Source organism: Condylostylus longicornis, unplaced genomic scaffold (assembly GCF_029603195.1).
Source record: "Condylostylus longicornis isolate FDR11 unplaced genomic scaffold, ASM2960319v2 ptg000055l, whole genome shotgun sequence".
In the NCBI taxonomy this organism is placed as follows: Eukaryota; Metazoa; Arthropoda; class Insecta; order Diptera; family Dolichopodidae; genus Condylostylus; species Condylostylus longicornis.
This window is the reverse complement of record NW_026578024.1, coordinates 1222462-1242776: the sequence shown is the minus strand read 5'-3', so window position 1 is coordinate 1242776 and position 20315 is coordinate 1222462. Positions and strand designations below refer to the sequence as shown.

The 20315-nt window shown below is 24.7% G+C and overlaps 1 protein-coding gene across 1 annotated transcript in view; it reads left to right on the top strand.

Moving 5' to 3' along the window:
- The window catches only part of LOC129611870 (zinc finger protein 1), a 104316-nt gene that overhangs the window by 57757 nt on the left and 26244 nt on the right, over nt 1-20315 (top strand). The window lies entirely within an intron of this gene.

Here is a 20315-nt window from a genome sequence, read left to right as displayed (position 1 = left end):
TTTTTTTTTGTATCTCTGTGTTTTTTTTTCTTGTTTTTTAATTTCACACTTTTATGATGACTATCTGATAAATATTATAAATTATTCTCAATGTGTTTAATTTCTCTTTAATTTTTATTCAAAAATTTTTATATAAATTAAGGCGAATTTACATAAATAAATTCACATGAAAATCTTTGATTTAATCCTTAAAACATGTTTTAAATTTAATTTTTAAATCAATTTATTTCTTAATAAATTATTTCTGTATTAAATGGCGAATACACTTCTTTATTCAATTCTATAACCAATTTCTGAATACAATAAAAAAATTTCATTCAAAAGCAGTTCCTATTTAAATGCAGTGGAAGCCGGTTATAGTCACACAAAAAATTCCAATTTGTGACTGTAAACACCTTATTACACTATAACCAACAGTGACTATAAGTCGCTTGCACTGTATATGCATTTTAAATTTGCACTTCGATATGTACTTTAATATTTAATTAATGAATTCCAAAAAATTATGCAAGAGTCTTAAATTTTACTGACAGATCCCTATAATTTATCATTCTACTATATAATTTCCTGACAATTTACTCATATTTTTCATTATTTATATTCGTTTACATTACAAAATTCGTTAAGATAATCAATGAGTTTTAAATATTTTAATTATTTTTTTTTTTGCAACAACGTCATTTAATATTTTGGCAACTCTTATGGTTACATCAAATTTTATACATAAATATTTATGGTTATTTTCACTTCCTCATCATATTCATTTTTTGTAAATGTAAATGTTGCTTAAAAAGAAAGGAAAATCTGATCTCACTTTTTTTCATTTTGCCTTCTTGAATTTTCTTAGAAATAAAAAATTACAAAATGATTGTCAAGAAAATAGAATTTCAATTTCAAAAATGTCATAAATGTTTATGACAAATTATGTTAATTTTACGTGAAAAAAAAGTATTTTCATATTTGAATAACTGCACAAAAAAATTTTTTCAAGAATGGAAAAAAAAATAAAAATTTTCGCGGCAATTAGATTGTACACCTTTGTTCAAAAATTTATGAATATTCATTTGTGATTACAGTAAATGTATGGAAATACGAACACTATGAAAACATATATTCAGTCGTACATTTGAAATCTGGTTAAATAAGAATATTTTCCCTTTCAATTTTATTGCAAATGCGCTAGGAAAACTGAAGAAATTAAAATTTTACTTCAAACGCATTCTAATTTTTTGTGTAATTCACTATTTATTTAATTGAAAATTCTTAAACTTAGTAAATCCAATTACATACATACATATATTACTAAAAATTCCAAATTTATTTGAATAAAATTATTAACAATGAATTTTTCGGTTATGTAAGAACTCTATATGAATCCTATTACTAAACGAATTCAATTTATCTTGATTGTACTGTTATTATTTTTGTTTTAGGTATACTTTTTATAATGACGATAACCATTTATAAATGACATTTTTTTAATTATGAAAAATTTCGAAAATATTTTTAAAATGACTGCCTGCCATTCAGAAAATATTTTATAAAAATTGATTAAATTTATATTTAAACTTGATTTTTTCGTTTTTCTATAGTGTCGCGCAATTAAATCGACGACATCCAGTTGACCAACGTTTTTTAATCGTTATATGTTTCATATAGTCGACAATACTTATTTATTAATTTATTAAGTTGAAAAGTACCTATTAATTTGATTTGAAATCAATTTTTCGTATGCAAGATATGAGAAACATCAAGAAGAACTTTGTTCTTTAAAAAACTTCTTAATCCAAGAAGTTTTTTAACTCTCCAGCTAGAATACATGGTTACCCTAAGGTTAAATTTCATTGAATAAAACTATATAATATATCTTACTCATTTACTTAAAAGTATAAGCGTTTCATTCGGACTTACAAATTTTAAATGAAAATAAAACAAGGCAATTAAAACACAAAGAATAAAGATGGTCTTTCATGTACAACAATTTCTGTCCACGTTTATAATTTTTTTATTAGTATAAGAAAAATTTTTTCAAATTATAATTTTTTTTTTGTTAACATCATTAAAAATGGACGTAAGATCAAAAGAATGGCGACTGATATATTCTATATGTATTTGAATATATGTATGTACATATGAATATGTACATACTTACATTAAAGTATTCAATATTTATATATGTACTTACATATTAACCGAACGTATAACGAAAATTATGTGCAATCCTTTGAAAGAAAAAACCATAAAATTTTGAATGCAATGTTTTATTATTAAATAAACCTAAATGTCAAAATGAATGCATTCTCGGGTAGTTAGTGTAATTGTATGTAAATTATATATATGTAATATATATATGTAAATTTATAGGTTTACAAATTGTTTCTTATTCAGCTTAGAAAACATGTTCAGAAAATGTTATAACATTGTGAAAACCGCGTGATGTCAGTCTTCTTCCACCTACAATGTTAAAGATTGTAAAAATCTTGGCGAAAATTTGAAATTTCACAAATTTAGACTTTTTCCGAGATTTCGAATTCGAAAATATTAATAATTTCTGCACCAGGAGCCGAGTTAATGTACGAAATAAAAAAAGAAACTAGAATATTGGTTTGAAATGCAAAGATTGATTGAACAAGTAATATACTAAGATTCAGTTTTCAATAGAACGCCACCCCATACAATACACAACACTACAAACATACTTATGCATACATACATATGTATGTATGTATATTCATATGAGATGTGTATATACATATATGTATGTATGTAATATCGCATGTTTAAAAAAAATACAATTTTTTTTTTAATTTTTAAGCAAAGTCATAAAAAGGTAGATATAAAAGTCTACATTTGTACATACATGTATAATATGTACACTTCTACAGTATACTGCGGTATAATGTTCCTTATTGTGATGCTTTCATATTCTTGTTGCTTTGTTGCGTTTCTTATTTCCATTATTTTACTTATTGTTTTTTTATTTATGCAACATTTATCTCTTATTCTATTCCATCCCTTTACTCCATTGATATATTCAATTCTTTTTCAAGAGAAAAAAAAATCAGTCGGAGGTACACAAATATTTTCATATAAAAATTGTGCATTAAGAAAAAAATAAACCGGTTGTTACGCTTTGTTTAATTTTTGAAAGATGGACGCAATCAAAGAAATCGCTTTAAAACGAATTTGAACAAAAAGAATAAAAACGTAATATCATAAAAAATCAATCACACAATGGATTCTTTTTATAAAAGTCTGAAGACTCTACCCATAGATATTATTGTCCTTTTCTTTCTCATTTGGTTTTCGTTTCGAAAATTCTTTCACATACGTAAACGCAAATATGTATAATAAAAATTATAAAGATATTCTTAGAAGGTTAATTCCAAATATAAACTAAACTAAAATAAATTAAACTAGTATTACTGTAAAAACTTACAGTTAAAACAAGGTCAAACAGTTATTTCACCCAATTTGTATAAAATAACTGTTTGGAATTGTACGAGTATTGTATGCTTTTTCAACAAATTAAAAAAAACTAAAACTGTTTTAACTAAAACTTTAAAATTATGTCGAAATAATTTACTTTAGGGTACGATTCCGATGTCAAACTTTTTTTTTATGTATGAATAAGTTTTGTACTCTAGTTATTCAATCAAACAAAATTTACGGACGTTATCAACCTCTTACGAAATTGTAATTTGACAAATTGTATTTGACAGTTAAATCTTGATTATCAATGGAAGTATTTGACCATGCGACCCACTTACTATTTAAATTTCATGACAAATTTTGAGAAATTTTACATTTACGGAAAACAAAAAGTTCTCAGGTTTGAAATAAGATTGTCTCATAATTTAAATTTTCAATCATTCGTACAAAATAAATAAAATATTATAAAAATAGCAACATAGCTAAATTTTCTATTCTTATTTTTACGCGATTTTTTTTAGTAATAACTACTTTTTTAAAAGGTTATGCCGTAAATAAAAAATGGAAATGTCTTTCTTTATACTGCAAACTCTTTATTCATTTTATACATATTTATTAATTGTATATGCATTTTTGTTTTAGATGACATTTCCTTTACGTTTTTGTACCTATTTATTTTACATTATATAGATTAAGTATGTAAGTATCTATATATACATAACACAATTTGTTATACACATTCAATATACTTGACTGAATTCAAGCATAAATACATAAATAACAAAAAAACAAAGTAAAAACGTTTAAAAAAATAAATAAAATCATCTCTTATTTGTTGAAAACATCTTGTATGCCATATGAGATCACCTCCATAAAAAGCAAAAAACAAAACGCCAACATAATAGAATAGAAAATCATGGCTCCCGCAGGTATAAATACAACGTCTTCACCACACGTACTGTTTCGTTCGCTTTTCTTCTTCATATTTTCCATATATTCTTGTTATCATCTTATTCAGTTACACAAAGGAAAGGCAAAATGAAAATAAATGTTCTTTTTTTAACTTCTTTTCTCTTTGTCTTTTCACAGATCCTGAAATGAAATATGAAATTTGAGATTTTATTTTTAAATTTTTCGTTTCTCTTGTTGAAAGGTTGATTATTATTATTTTACAAGAATAAAATAGCAATCAGAAAAGGAATTCATGTTTCTTATTCCTATACGAATGTGTATGTATATGCACAACTAGCAGAAACGATACGTAATATAAATAATCTGTATATAGGTAAAATAAATGAGATACACGAAGAGGACAACAATAAAAAAAAACAAATTCAACCTTTAAAAATTATGTTTTCTAAAAATAACCAAAAAAAGAATTTTGTTTTATGCTTAGTAACATTTGAATTGGCTTTCTAAAACTCAACATAAGAAAAACATAATTAATAAGCGGAGATCATTAAAATTTTCGGATATATGTACCTACCTGCTATTTAATATGAAACTGTTGGTTAGTTAACATGTAAATGTGTTTTTCAAATTCAACATAAGCCGCGATATAAATATTAATACTAACAGACTCTCATTAAGAGTTTCCTGTGTTTTATTGGGCTTTTTGTCAAACAATCTTGATAGTACGTGGAAATTCTAATTTCAATGCGAAAACTGTTTAAGTCTATTTCACTTTCATATTCAAAATTGAACTTTAATGTTAGTAATATTACCAATTTTATAAGATTTTATTATTGTATTAAAATATGTAGGGTAATTGTAACGATTATTATTTAAAATTATTTAAAATCTTATATTTTTTTTATTATTTTATAATAATAAAATAACCTCAATTTGTATACTAATTATATAAGTTTTTTTGTTTAATAAACACAATATTTATTACAATTTTTCTCATAATTTTTTTTTAATACTTGTTTTGAGTTTAAAATTATATGCATAATTAAATTAAAATATTTAAATGCTTTTAAAAAACATTAATTTTTTTTAATATTACATAAAAATACAAAATATATAGAGGGAGATGCTTTAAAAAGGAAGAGAGAATAAAATTACACAAATATCGCCAATTAATGTAAAGATTAATTGAATTTTTTAATTTAATCCCCTTGCTTTTTAATCATTGATTATTTGTTAATAGCATTATAAAATGAATGTTTTAATTTGAATTACAGATATTAATTAAAAAAAAACTAAAAGTTTTATCTGAATTAAATAGATTTTTTCAGTGACTTTCAAACATAATTTTGATATTTTTTCCTTTGATTTTATATATGTACATACGTATTATAAGCACATCAATTTGTGATAATTGGTGTAAACGTGTTTGTGAATTACCAGTACAATTTACCTATAATTTAAAGACATCTATCTATATGCATATGTAGATAAGATATACATATATACATATATCTTCTAACTAAAAAACTCAAGCTATCAAGATTTTTGTGCTTAAGTTGTAGTTATACATACAAATATGCAATATATGCTTCACGTCAAGTTAAGTGATGTCAAGTCATGTTACGTCATGTCATGTTATGTCATGTCACATCAAGTAGTTGTTAGTTCTTAGTAAGAGAAGGGGCCCACTCACGCCAAGTCCCCGCATTAGACAAATAACCCATCGGAAATCTTCAAATTCACACTAAACCGGAAAACTGCAAGAGACAGTGCCTGTCACCACCTCCGCCATTATAATGAAGTTAACCCTATCGTATTCCAGTCTAGTCATGTAATTTACGTAACGAATGCCTAAAAGTCAAATGATTAGCTGACAACGTTTAGTCACTATCATATAACAAAAGAGTTATATTCAAAAAGTGCGAACTTCAGACAAACACACAACATTGTGCTTACAATGGGAAATCTTTATTTGACTTATATATGTAAGTAATTTAGAATGCACAGATTAATAAATAATTGGAATTGGAAATGTGTGAACTATGAGCGACTGATTTCTAAATCTTTTGAAAAGTATTCGATTCGGATTTATATACGGCTTTCCTGACAATAAAATACAATATTATAGCAATCGGATTTGTCCTCCTTTACTGAATTCTCGAACATTTCCTTTATTTTTAACTAACGAAGTATTTTTAATCGTGCTCAATATTGTATTTTCAATATGCACAATTTCCTCATTTCAAATACATTTTGAAAACCATTAACTTATTTTAACACAATATAAATTACATTATATAAATTTTTAAGTAAATATTAATTATAATAATCCTGGGAAACATGCTTTTAAAACATTATACAATAAAAAGGAAAAAAAAAACATTTAATAAAACTATTTATTATAAAAGTTAAAAAAAACATTAATAAAAGTTGCGAACGCGATCAACGTGCACAATAACGCGAAATAAAAGAAAATATTTAAAAAACAAGTAAAAACGTTTCAGTCGGTATAAACCGATTGAATTATACCCTGCACCTTTCGTTATTGTGTAGCAATTACTTGAACCTCTAAAATCATTCTATAGAAACTTCACGGACATGTCTGACCTATAATTGGACATACGACTGTCAAGTTTCATGAATCTGACCTTATAATTTTTCCAAATATTTAAAATTAGCTTTTGGAGTTGTATGGTAAGTACCTGAACCTGCCAAGCAGTTCCACCAAACCTTCACAAATATATCTGATCTATAATCGGACAAACAACTGCCAAGTTTCATGAATCTGACTTTATTATTTTTCCAAATATTAAGAATAAGCTTTTAGACTTGTATGGGATCTACTCGAACCTGTAAAGCAATTCCACCAAAACTTCAGAAATATATGTGACCTATAACTCAACATACAACTGCCAAGTTTCATGAATCTGACTTTATTATTTTTCCAAATATGTAAAATAAGCTTTTGAAGTTGTATGGCAAGCACCCGAACTTGTCAAGCAATTTCACTAAAACTTCACAAATATATCTGATCTATTATCGGACACACAACTGCCAAGTTTCATGAATCTGACTTTATTATTTTTCCAAATATGTAAAATAAGCTTTTGGAGTTTTATGGCAAGTACCTGAACCTGTCAAGCAATTCCATCAAAACTTCACAAAAATATCTGATCTATAATCGGACACACAACTGCCAAGTTTCATGAATCTGACTTTATTATTTTTCCAAATATTAAGAATAAGCTTTTAGACTTGCATGGGAGCTACTCGAACCTGTCAAGCAATCGCACCAAAACTTTAGAAATATGTCGGACCTATAATTGGACACACGACTGCCAAGTCTAATGAATTTGACTTTATTATTTTTCCAAATATTTAAAATAAGCTTTTAGACTTGTATGGGAGCTACTCGAACCTGTCGAGCCATTCCACCAAAACTTCAGAAATGTATTTGAGCCATAATTGGACACATGATTGCCAAGTTTCATGAATCTGACTTTATTATTTTTCCAAATATTTAAAATTAGCTTCTGGAGTTGTATGGCAAGTACCCGAACCTGTCAAGCAATTCCTCTAAAACTTCAGAAATATATTTGACCTATAATTGGACACATGACTGCCAAGTTTCATGAATCTGACTTTATTATTTTGCCGAATATAAAAAATTTGCTGTTGAAGTTGTATGGCAGCCACCCGAACCAGTGCAGCTATCCCATTATAATTTTTATAGCATGTGTAGAATATAATTGGACACATGTATACAAAATTTTATATTTATACCTTTATTAGTTTTTGAAATATTTAAAATAAACTCTTTGAGTTGTATGGCAGCTACCCGAACCCGTTGTCCGAATTAGTCCAATAACAATAGGGCTCGTCCTTGGCACAAAAGAAAAAACTTGTGAAAGTTTGGTGTCGATTGCATTATTCGTTTTTGAGTTATCGTGCGATCGGACGGACGGACGGACGGACGGACAGACGGACATGTCTAAATCGACTCAGAATTTTACGCTGAGCAAGAATATATATATATGTCCATACCGCAGATGACTCCTTCAAGTAGTTACAAACTCCATACCAAAGTTAATATACCCTTCACGAAGTGCAGGGTATAAAAACAAAGTGTATACTTAATAAAAAATATTCTTTTAAGTCTTATACATACATATATATATACATATGTATTATTTTTTTCAATTAATTCTGAATTAGTAAAATAAATAATTTAAATGATTCAATAAGCATATTAGAAATTCACACATTTCCTCAGACACCAAAAGTAAAGCTACATAGCCATAAAATTCTCAGAAAATAACAAAAGAAATAAATATTTGTGTATTTTAGAATTTTTATCAATTAATATTATTTGAATTGTAGATATTAATAATACTCTGTACACATATTGTTACATAATAAACCTTTTTTATTCTGCGATCGCGTACACAAAATTAAAAAAACATCTGTTTCATCATTCAACTTCATTTTTTTTTCTAAATCATTCATTTTCTGATGATGAGCACAATTAGAATTGATCAACATTAGAAATGACTAAGAAATAAATTTATTTATTTCAAAATTTTTTTTTTCCATTTTCCTTAACATTGTTAATTTTTAGTAGATTAATATTTTATGTGATCTCAGATTATGTGGTGGGAAATGAAATTTTATATCATTTTGAATTATCTTAAGCTTGCTAATTTTTTTACATACATATATTAATGTTATTCATAAATATGAAATAAAATGTAATTTAATCCATTTGTGTGAACAAAAATTATGAATTCCATATTAATAAATTTAATTAACTACTTTAAGATCAGAATAAAAAAACAAAAACAGAAAAATTTTTGGAGTTGTGTTTTGGACCATTTTGTTATTCATGCCAATTTATGATGGATACATAAAAAATACAGACACCTGATTCAATTTAACATCCTAAATATCATAATAAATTGTTAATTTACGATTAAAATTAAAATTCGTCAATTGGGGCTGAGGAGGGGGGGCAGATACTTTTATACTCTGCATAAGAAAAACAATATCAAAAATTTAAAACAAGAAACCGATTTTAGATAAATAAAATAAATATAAGTATATTGTAATACAATATGTTAGTGTAAAACATTTCACAGTAAGCAGTAAATGTCACATATGTCAGTTCTCTTAGAAATGTATAGAACTTCTCTCACTTAGAATCTCTCTTACAATCATTAATATGTAATGTTATTTTAAGTGAGTGTATTATTGGATTAGTACAATGTAACACCACTGGAAAAAAAAGAGAGAAAATTTGTAGAAATTGTTATGAAAATTCATAGTAAATAATATTTCAGATTTAAAAATGTTCTAAAAACAGGTGTCAAATTATATTAAAAATTAAAAAGGCTTATATATACACAATTTTAATTTGTTTTCGTTTTTTAAAGCACCCAACTAAAATATTTTAATGCAAAATAAAAATTCGAATTAGGTATTTAATTATTTTATTATTTGATTTTATTTTATTTTTTTTTTACCATTTTTATGACTTTGCAGTGAGATAAGGTATTATATATAAAGGCTATAAAAAAATATTAAGAGCAATTCAAATAAAATCAAAATGGTGAAAGTGGTTATTAAAAAGAAAACAAAATTCTTGTTAAGAAAAAGAATTGCTTTTTTCTTACTACAATAATAATAATTTTTTATTATTTTATTCCCCACATAATTTCATGTATAGTGTAGTGTATTTTCACTTCAAATTTAAAACACTAGTAGCACACCATCATACTCCTTAGGGGGATTGTATTATTAAAAATAATTTTATGATAAATTTTTCTAGTTTTATAAGAATTCTTCTATTTTATTGATTATTAATAATTATTTTCTTACATATACATCCGAACATAGAGTTATAAACATATATATATAGTTTAATACTTATTTTAAAACTATGAAAAATAAATAATTTTGTTAATATTGTAAGCAAGAATGTATATAGAGAGAACAAAATAAAATTTAAGTATTTTTAAATGGTTTAATAAAATTTCTGATTTTAGACGATGATCTAAGAAGTGAATAAAATGGGATTATTAATAAGTGACAAGTGTTTTACTTTTGTTATTATTTTGCTTTTTTTTTTTTTTTTGTAAATGATTCTTGGGAATAATATTAAGGATGCAAAAGAGGAATTTTCAATTCAAAGTCAAAAATTTTAATAACGTAGCGTCTAAAATATAAAATTTCGTATCAATATTTTCGTAGTGAACTTTGTGTAATTAAAAAACTGAATTTGGATATTGGGACTATATAATATTTTGCTTATAATATTTTTTCAATATTAAAAATTTCGAAATTGCTTCATTTCAGTCAAACATTTATAATTTCATTCGGCTTTCGATTAATATGAGCGCCATATGCTTGACTACTAGATTCTATATTGAGTATGCCTTTGTTACGCGTTTTTAATATGCCTTCCTAGAACTAAGAACTAAGGTTCATAGAAAAATTATTCATATACTATCTTACATGGTTCTTAAATTTTAAAAATATTTAAAAACCTTAGATCAGAACTAAAAAAAATCTTAAGTTTTATTAAATTTTATGAAAGTAAATGAATTTAGAAATATACCCATGGCCATTTCATATATGTACGTAAAATCTCAAGTGAATTCATCTTATCATAAAAGTGAATATCTCCGAAAAAAAAAACAGTAAACAAAAAATTCTCTTAAAGTTCTCCTTTTTTTTCACATACAAATCATTGAAAAAGATAAGAGAATTGGAATTTTGTTTCATCAAAAACAAAAAAACCGTTACATTTTTTTTTATAATTCTCTTATCAACTCCCATATGTAGGTATATCACAATACATACATCAACACAAGCATTATTATATACACATTAAGTAGCTATACATATAAGTAATACGTTTGAAATTTATATTTTACCTAGTATCAAAACTGTATATTATTAAAAAAATAAAACTTTTACTATAACTTAACGGTAATATGTACATATATTATAACGGTATAAATAAAGAATTATTACCCAAGGCAATATATTTCAGGGTAACATAGTTATATTCATAATATACGCCTACAAAACGAATAATAATAACAAAAAATAAAAAAAAATTGATATTCTAAGAAAAACAAAAAGAATAAAACAAAATTAAAAACAGAAAATTTTAATAATATATCTGCTTCGTTTTACTTTGTATGTATGTATGTATGTGTACGAGCATTTTACATCATAACGTATAAATATGTGTATACTTTATGTATTGTAGAATCGATTGTATATTAAAGTTTTCTTTTGAATTGGCTCATAATTTTTGATATTAAAAAATAGCACGTTATACAATATTAAAAGTTTTCGTCATTCGTAATTTGAACTTCCGAATAAAATGTATAAATTCTAATCTGTATTAATAAAGTTAAGTAAAGTATCATTTCCTTCAACTACCTTGTTTAATTAACTTTTATTCATATACCAAAATTTTTCAAATGATTGCATACAAAAAAGGTGAAACAAAAAGAAATGCTCGAATTCAAGGGTTAATTGCGTGAGTTAAAATAAATAATTATATTTATGATGGCACGCCATTTACTGCTAACTGTGTGCATTTATCGAAATTTGGGAAACTTTGTAATTTCGGAAATATAAATTGGTAAAAATTTAAATTTTATAAATTTCAAGAGGTAATAACCTGAAAGAGGATGGAGGTGAAAAAAAATTAGGAAGAACGGATAGGGTGAAAATTTAAAGTTTAGCTACAATTTTTCCCTTGCGAGTCTATTGTCTTAATACCATAATAACTATGCGCCCTTTAAATTCGTCTTTGTAATTTTTAATTTTTCAAAAAAATTTGCAAATCTCTTTTAATTTAAGTCATTTAATATACCATATTATTGGGAATTCTAATCGCCTTTTTTTATAAAAAAAATTTTCGAAAATTTAAACTTAAACAAAAAGCAATTATATTCATTGATTTCTTTTCATTTTAATGAAAATACTAAAAAAAACAACGCTATTTCACTAAAAACAAATCAATATATTTATAGTAGCCCGCCAACAAGAATTCATAACTCGCGTACCAAATTATACACTAATAAAAATTTATTAGCAATGTAATCATAATTTCTATCACGTACACACACACACACTCAAATACACACACATGTTCTATACATAAAAATTGATATAGTCAAGGAAATTTATATGAAATTCTATTAGTTCGCAAATTAATATTAAAATTAATAAAATAAAAAAAATAAATAGAAAACAATTATCCTTTGAAATATCCTGCAAGAAAGGAAAAAGATGAAAATTTTTAAAATAAAAAAAAATCCCATCTCATAAAATTTTAAGGTTTTTTCATTTTACTTCGCATCATTAATAATTTCACATTAAATAATCAAAAATAAATTATAGTTTTCCATTTTTTTTTTCAGTCAGGTTTAGTTTTTCGAAATTTTTTTTTATTTTCTAGTGAATCTTTGCCTTTTTTGGTGACACATAAAAAGTCAAGGAAATTGTAAATTATGGGAGTTTTACTAAGAAACTCTTAAGCATTAAAGTATTTTTTTTTCGTCCTTTCGCATGGATATGAAAATGACTTTATCAGTGGTCTCCTTTTGTTGTTTTTTATTTATAATGGTGTATAGACGTATAACTACCCAATATTAAAGTTCTAAAAAGTGATTCTGAAAAGAAATTTAATAAAGATAACTCTTAGTTATTTTATGATACACAAAAGCTGTACAATATATTTTTAACTATAAAAGAAGGTTCGTAAAACAGCACTAATCTCAATTGTTGCATAATTTTAGGGAGTAATTGCATATTTTACTGTATTGGTATATAATTGAAACTGAAACTATTTTATTCTTCGATTTATTTTGTAATTGCAACTATATTGAAGTATTATTTTGAGCCATACCGTTATAAAATGTCATCAATTTATTTTTGAGGAAAAATAGTCTAGATTTATTTGCATAACTATCCAGAATTTTAAACAATTAACGCATAATTTTATCAAACTAAAGTATAGAGTAAAAGAGAGAATCTGATCTATAAAAATTGAATATCGCCTAATTATATGCAATTTTATCAAAAATCTTGCACTTTCATCCAGTACCAACTTATGTGCAGAATTTATTACATACATATCTGGAAATAACAAATAATAAATAAATAAGAAACAAATTTTATAACACTATTTTGCAACCGCAAATCCATAACAAATTTCAACAACTTTGTTGGAAGAACAGTTAAACCATTTGATTTTGACTTTAAAAAAAAAACATTGGAATGAACTTAAAAGGTATATTTTGTATAGAAATAAAGAGTATTTGAGAATAAAATAACATAGAAAAAAAATCAAGACTTCAACAAGCAAAATAAATTCATCTTTAGCGACAGAAAATACACAACGTAAAAAAATAACTACGAGCATAGTAAAAATATGACAGAAAAAAAAACAAAACTCCGAGAGTGAGAACATTTTCAAAAGATATGGGGAGGAACACCAATCCTACATAGAATGAAAGTTGAGAGTAAAGTGGCGGGCATTAATATTTAAAGTTATTTTTTTTAACGTAGGTACAAACACAATAAATCGGACTAGTAAAAGTTAAACAAAAACATACACACACGCCAAACAAATGAAGGACTTTAAAAGAATGATAATAAAAATCAAAACATGCAGAGTACAAAAGGAGAATATAAAAAAAGGATATGATGATAGCCAAACAGTCGCCGTATTTCCACCTCAAAAAGTTTACTTTTATTTCAACTTTATTTTTTTTCCTCCCTAACTTTAATGTTTATATTAATATACAGTTATTTATGTATGCATAAATATATAGTTTTTTTTATACATTATTCTTTTGTGTTAGGTTGATGTATTTTCTATGAATTATTTTATCGTTATCACCCACATTTAGATAGATGTATCTATATTGAATATTGCTGTATAGTAATATACATAACTAGATATAAAAAATTTCATATCTCATACTCATTATACATACATATGTATATACATATACAGACTCCAGAGACTAAAAATGAAGAAGATGTAAGATGAGCAAAAAAAGAAATAGAAAAACAAAAAGAGTCTTTTTTAGAAACGAGAAAAAATATTATAGAGATCCTCTGTAATATGAACATTGCTGTATTATAGCTATATATATGTATTTATATATACATAGATATAAACACCTTATATATTTCTACATTAATGTTCGTAAATAGAGAGAAAGATGAGTGATTTCAGACTGCGAATATAAATAATGTGATATGGTATCGGTATTTGTATCGGAAAAGCAGTCATGATAACTTTGATATCTGGTTTACATTTTACTGTTATATATGATTATTTTTTATTATTATTATCATCAATATCGTATAAAATACAACAAACAGCAAGAGAAAAAATACGAAAGAAAAAAATTTAGATTATGACAAAAAAAAAATGTTTACTAAAAATACAAACAAATATGCAAAAAAAATTCAGAATATGGATTGAAAATAAGCCTAATACCAATTCGAAACTAAAATTTATCAAAATGAATTGCAAAGGTAATTGCATACTTATAGACGGATTGTAAAAAAAATCCGAAATTTTTATTGATTATTATTCCAGCACACCCAGGAGTATAATTATAATTGAGAAAAAAGAGAAGGGATTCACTAACTTTTCTATTTCTTTGAAATAAACCAGTTTTTCTGATCTATGTATAAGATTGACAGTTTTATAAGTTCCAAAATAAAAGCGTAATTTGACAGTTCTTCCGATACAATATTTGGTATAAGAGTAAATTACATTCTCTATTTCATGGCGACGACATTAATATTCCACAAAATTATGATACAAATTAAAAGTATACTTACATCTAGGTATGCGTTCAACCAATTATAATACATTTTCGATAAAAGATTAAACGCATACATATATGTAAGTATGTAAGGGATATTATAATTTAAAAAATATAATTTATAATTAAATTTTTAATATTTTTTAAATAAATATGAATGGTCAAATATTTTCCATACTAATGGGAATAAAAATTATTGAAAAAATTAAACTTAATTTTTTTATTTTTTTTTTTTAAATCCCATGTCTTTAGTAACCGTAGGCTGTTCTTTGGTTAAATTATCTAGACATTTTTTTATATTTCTATATACCATATATAATATGCAAAAGTGAGCATAATTTTAATTACAATATCAATGGTTTTAAGAGCATAACAGCAAAAAAAATTGTTTGCAAAAAAACAATTTCATAAATTATAAAACAAAATTATTATTTCAGTACAATACAGAGTATCCACTTCAAGTACCATAAAAATCATTTCAAATTAATTTCATTTTATAGATATACTCGTAATTACAAAAGTAAGTAGTTTAATTCCAAAAACTTAAAGAATACAGAAGTTTCCAGAAATCTATATTTAGATTCGACAATCAAGAAACTATTGCTTCCTTGTTATATCAAACTGAACACCTTTCAGAATTATACAGGGTGTTCGCATAAGATGGTAAACAATTTCAGGGATGATTCTTTGATCCCGCAGAAAATAATGAGCAATATTAGGTAAATTTCAATTTTTGGAATTGAGTTTCAAAATGAATGGAAAATTTCACAAATTTAAATGAACTTAATCACCTGGTAGATCACCTTGTATTTTTTCAAATAAAAAAAAATCATTGAAATTTAAAGCAAATTAAAAAAATATTTTACATACTAACATACATATACATATGTAAACGTAAATTCAAATATTTATTTCAATTTTTTTAATCTCGTTATTACATTTTAAAAAAATAAAAAATATAATTGCATATATAGTCATTTTTCATCATGTAATTTTATAATAGTTTCTCACTTAATTTATGATATAAAAAAAACTTTACATTCACACATATACAACAATAAACAAAATTGCATCTACCAGCCAAATACTTTAAAAAAATATCTGAATTCTTTTATCGCACCGCTGTTTTTTAATATTAACGTATACATATTCATACATAATATTTGTATGGCATAAATAATAACCGATGCTCACATACAAGGCACACACATTTATATTTCACAAAAAAAAAACCCCACCAAAAACAAAATGGAGAAAATAAATTTTATTATTTGCGTATAAAAATCATGACTTTTTTTTTAATAAATAGTTTTTATTTGCAAATATTTTGATAAATTGTTTTAATTTTCATTCATTTGATATACTCCCGAATTGCCCTAGTACCTATTAAAAATTTTAGGTATTTTTCCTCATAATAATTGTATAACAGGTAACACAGTAATAAGGCAACAATCATAATTAAAAATTACAATACATTAGAATCTTTACTCTACTAAAGAACTTGAACTTCGTAGATATTTTGAATTATTGACGATAATTAAAAGTTTATTGTAATTATTTTTAAGCGAACAAAAACTTCTTTTGAGCAAAATAGTTAAGTGTGGCAATCACTCTTTATTTCAACCCAAAAATTTATATTATTTTGCTTCAAAACGCTGAGAATTTGATTGTGCTGTATTTTGAAGTAAATAAGGTTTTTAAAGAAAGAAAGTCAATTGTAGAACACATTCTTACATGCGTTTGGATTGTGAAAACTTTAAAAATTCAATAGCAATATTACTGTTAATTTGAATTGTTGTTTATTAACAACATTCGTCCGTCTCTTCATTGACGTTTTCGTTTTTCACATTTTGTGGAAAAGTTTATGAATGGCAAAATTTTTCACCCCTCTGTTGACCGCAGCGTATGACAAGAGAAAAAACTTTTAGGTTTAACGCAAAAAATGCAATTACCTTAATTTGATTCTAAATTGCACTATAGTGCAAATTACTTTTTTGAGGTGCATTGAAAGGTTGGAAAGTGCTACAAACAGACCGAAAACTCCTTTTGAAAGTTTTACAAAACGGCCTAACCTATATCTTAAAAACCCGTATTAAATATATTTTTTATTTTAATTTGTTTTTTTTTTTTGCAAAAAACTCTTATAACATTGTAATAAATTAAGTCAAAAAAAAAACATCTTCATTTTATTGAATTTAGCCACCAATTTTTATTGAACATGAATAAAATCACGAGATTCCAAATTTGAGAGCGGACAACAAAAATCAGAAAAACCAAAAGGCGAAACCACAATTTGAATAAATGGCTTCATTTTTTATTAAATTTTTTTTTTAATTTTCATTATTTAATTTTTTTTTTATAAAGTTTATTTAAACTTTTGTGTTTTATAAATCATTATTTGATGTCATATTTTATTTTTTCCCCATTTTGTTTTTTTTTTAAATCAAGTTTTCATTTAATGGTAAAATGAAAAGTTAAAAATGAAAAATTGCAATGAATTTAATTACAGCAATTCTTGGACTTGCACTAAATAAACGACGAAAAAAAAAGATGGAGGAAAAAGAAAAAATTTAAATGCACAAGTGGCATTCATTTATGTTGTATATGAAAAAATTATGCCTTACTCAAGTTCATGGTGAATAATAAGAGTAGTAGAGAAAAATGGAGTTTTTAAAAATAAATAATTTTATTGAAAAATTTGAATGAAAATGAACTTGTATAGCATGTACATGTAAAACAATTCGACTACTTCTACACCTTAGCGGAAGAAACTTTTTTTTGGAAAAAAAATCTTTAAATAATTTTTTTCGCTTACTCTACTTTATGGCAAATGGACCCACTTTTTATATACATATGTAAAAAAAATATACTTATTAATTAGCGTATTTGTGTGTAATGTGCGTATTTGTGGGTAATAGAGCCTAAAAAGTTAACAGAAGAATATTAGAGATTTTTAATTTTTGTTTTATTGACTAGAAATTTTTAAAGCTTAAATTCGTAATTTCAAAAATAAAATGAATTTTATATGCGATCCAATTTTTAAAAGATCGCTTTTATTTTCACTATAATATAAAAATGAACCAAATATACAAACACATAAATATATGTACAATTTATAATTTATAACCAACTATACCATTTGGTTAACAATTAAATGTGCGTAATAGAGAAAAAGTACCATTTATTATTTTTGTGCAATTTTTTTTTGTTCGTATCTCTTCAATTCATCATTTTTATTTTGAATACAAAAGAATGAAATGATAAAATTGGGAATTTATGCAATTTATTAAAATTTGTATGCACACCATATATATATGTATACACAATATGTATATATATAAAAATATTTTTATTTTTTTACTCCTTTTATTATCTTTGGAACTCATACTATACATGTAGAGCTCATCCATATACATATAGAAGGCACTCATTCTTCTTCACTTCTCGAAATGAGTTCAATGAGTTTTTTTTTATTAATTTTAACATTTTTTAATTTTTTTCTTTAATAAAGGATTGGCAAAAAAAAAAGCTTTTTATATGTTATAGAAGAAAAATTTTTTTTATATAGTTTATTCATTTTCAAAAAAAAGGCAATTTCAAAACAAAAAAAAAGAACAAAAATTATGTACTTTACTATTTTTGATGAAGATCCTTCATTGTTATCCTTTTATTTCACTTTGATTATTTTGTTAAATTTTAGTGTATTGGCGTTAACAGCAATAATGAAAATATTTTTCTCTTTTTTTTTTTTTTGGAAAAAAATCTTTAAATAATTCTTTTTCGCTTATACAATACTCTACTTTACATCATATGGCAAATGGACCCACTTTTTATATATGTAAAAAAAAATATCAAAATTTACAAATTCGAAAAACAAAAATCACAATTTTAAAAGGTAAAATTGTTTCAGGAACTCATAAAATTATTTATCTATACATTTATGTTCGCTTTTCATTTTAAACAAAAAATTTTCAAAATGTCGTTAACGTAGTTATGGCCTTTGTTGGTACAGTTTTGGCGCTCTTTTTGCAATAAGCCAATGCTCTTTTCATCGTATATTTACGTTTACTCAAATAATTTACGGCATATACGAAATGTTCGGTTTCATATTTATTGAGATAAATAATAAGCATCGAATCAAGTTTTGATAAGAGAATTTTCTAATCTCATTAATTCAAAATAAATAGAATAATTTTAACATTTCCTACAACAGCCGTCGTAAAAGTGAGGCTCATAGAGAACATGCTGCCTATTCAACTTCAAAATGCGTCCGCTATCCTGTTTGCAAGAAGAATAAAAAAATTCGATTGCGAATATTAAAATTTGAAATTTTTTTTTTTAAATTTTAGAAACTCAATCGATAATTTAGATATATGTATATATGTAGGTACATAACATTCCATACAAATTTATTATTTACAAATTTATTGTAAGAGAACAAAAGCTAAAAGTTTAAGATAATTTTCTCATTTGCAAAAAAAAAATAAACGAACGCAAATTTACAAAGATTTGAAAGTTTTTGATAAATGTCAACAAATATCATATTTTTGTTATTTTTGAATTTTATTTTTTTTACATGTATGTAAGTAATGTAAGAAACTCGAGTGACCATACTCAAACTGCTTCTGCCTAAGTTTTCAAATTAAATTTCAATTCAATAAACAATATTTGAGAACCACTGTGATTAATTTAATTGCAATATTGAATACTGAATTGCTTTTCTACTTTCACTATATTGAATATAAAAAATAGAAATATAATATAGAACAATTTCGCGAAATTAATTCCCATGAGTAATTCAATAAAAAAGAATAATAATATTATTACAATGTACATATTTATATGTACATTCATATGTATGTTAACATACATATATGCGTTAATTTTCCTTTAAAATATAAAGAATTTTTTTTTGTTATATTTAATGGGCGACGGATGAAAGGGTTTTTTGAAACATTTTCCTATTTTTTTTTCTGTTACTGAACCTCTATTACACTTTTGATTACTTATGACTTTTTGATTAAATTGTTAAAAATCAGCAATTGAAAATTTTATATATACATATGTATTTGTAGTCAAAAAATTGATGTAAGTAAAATTTCAATA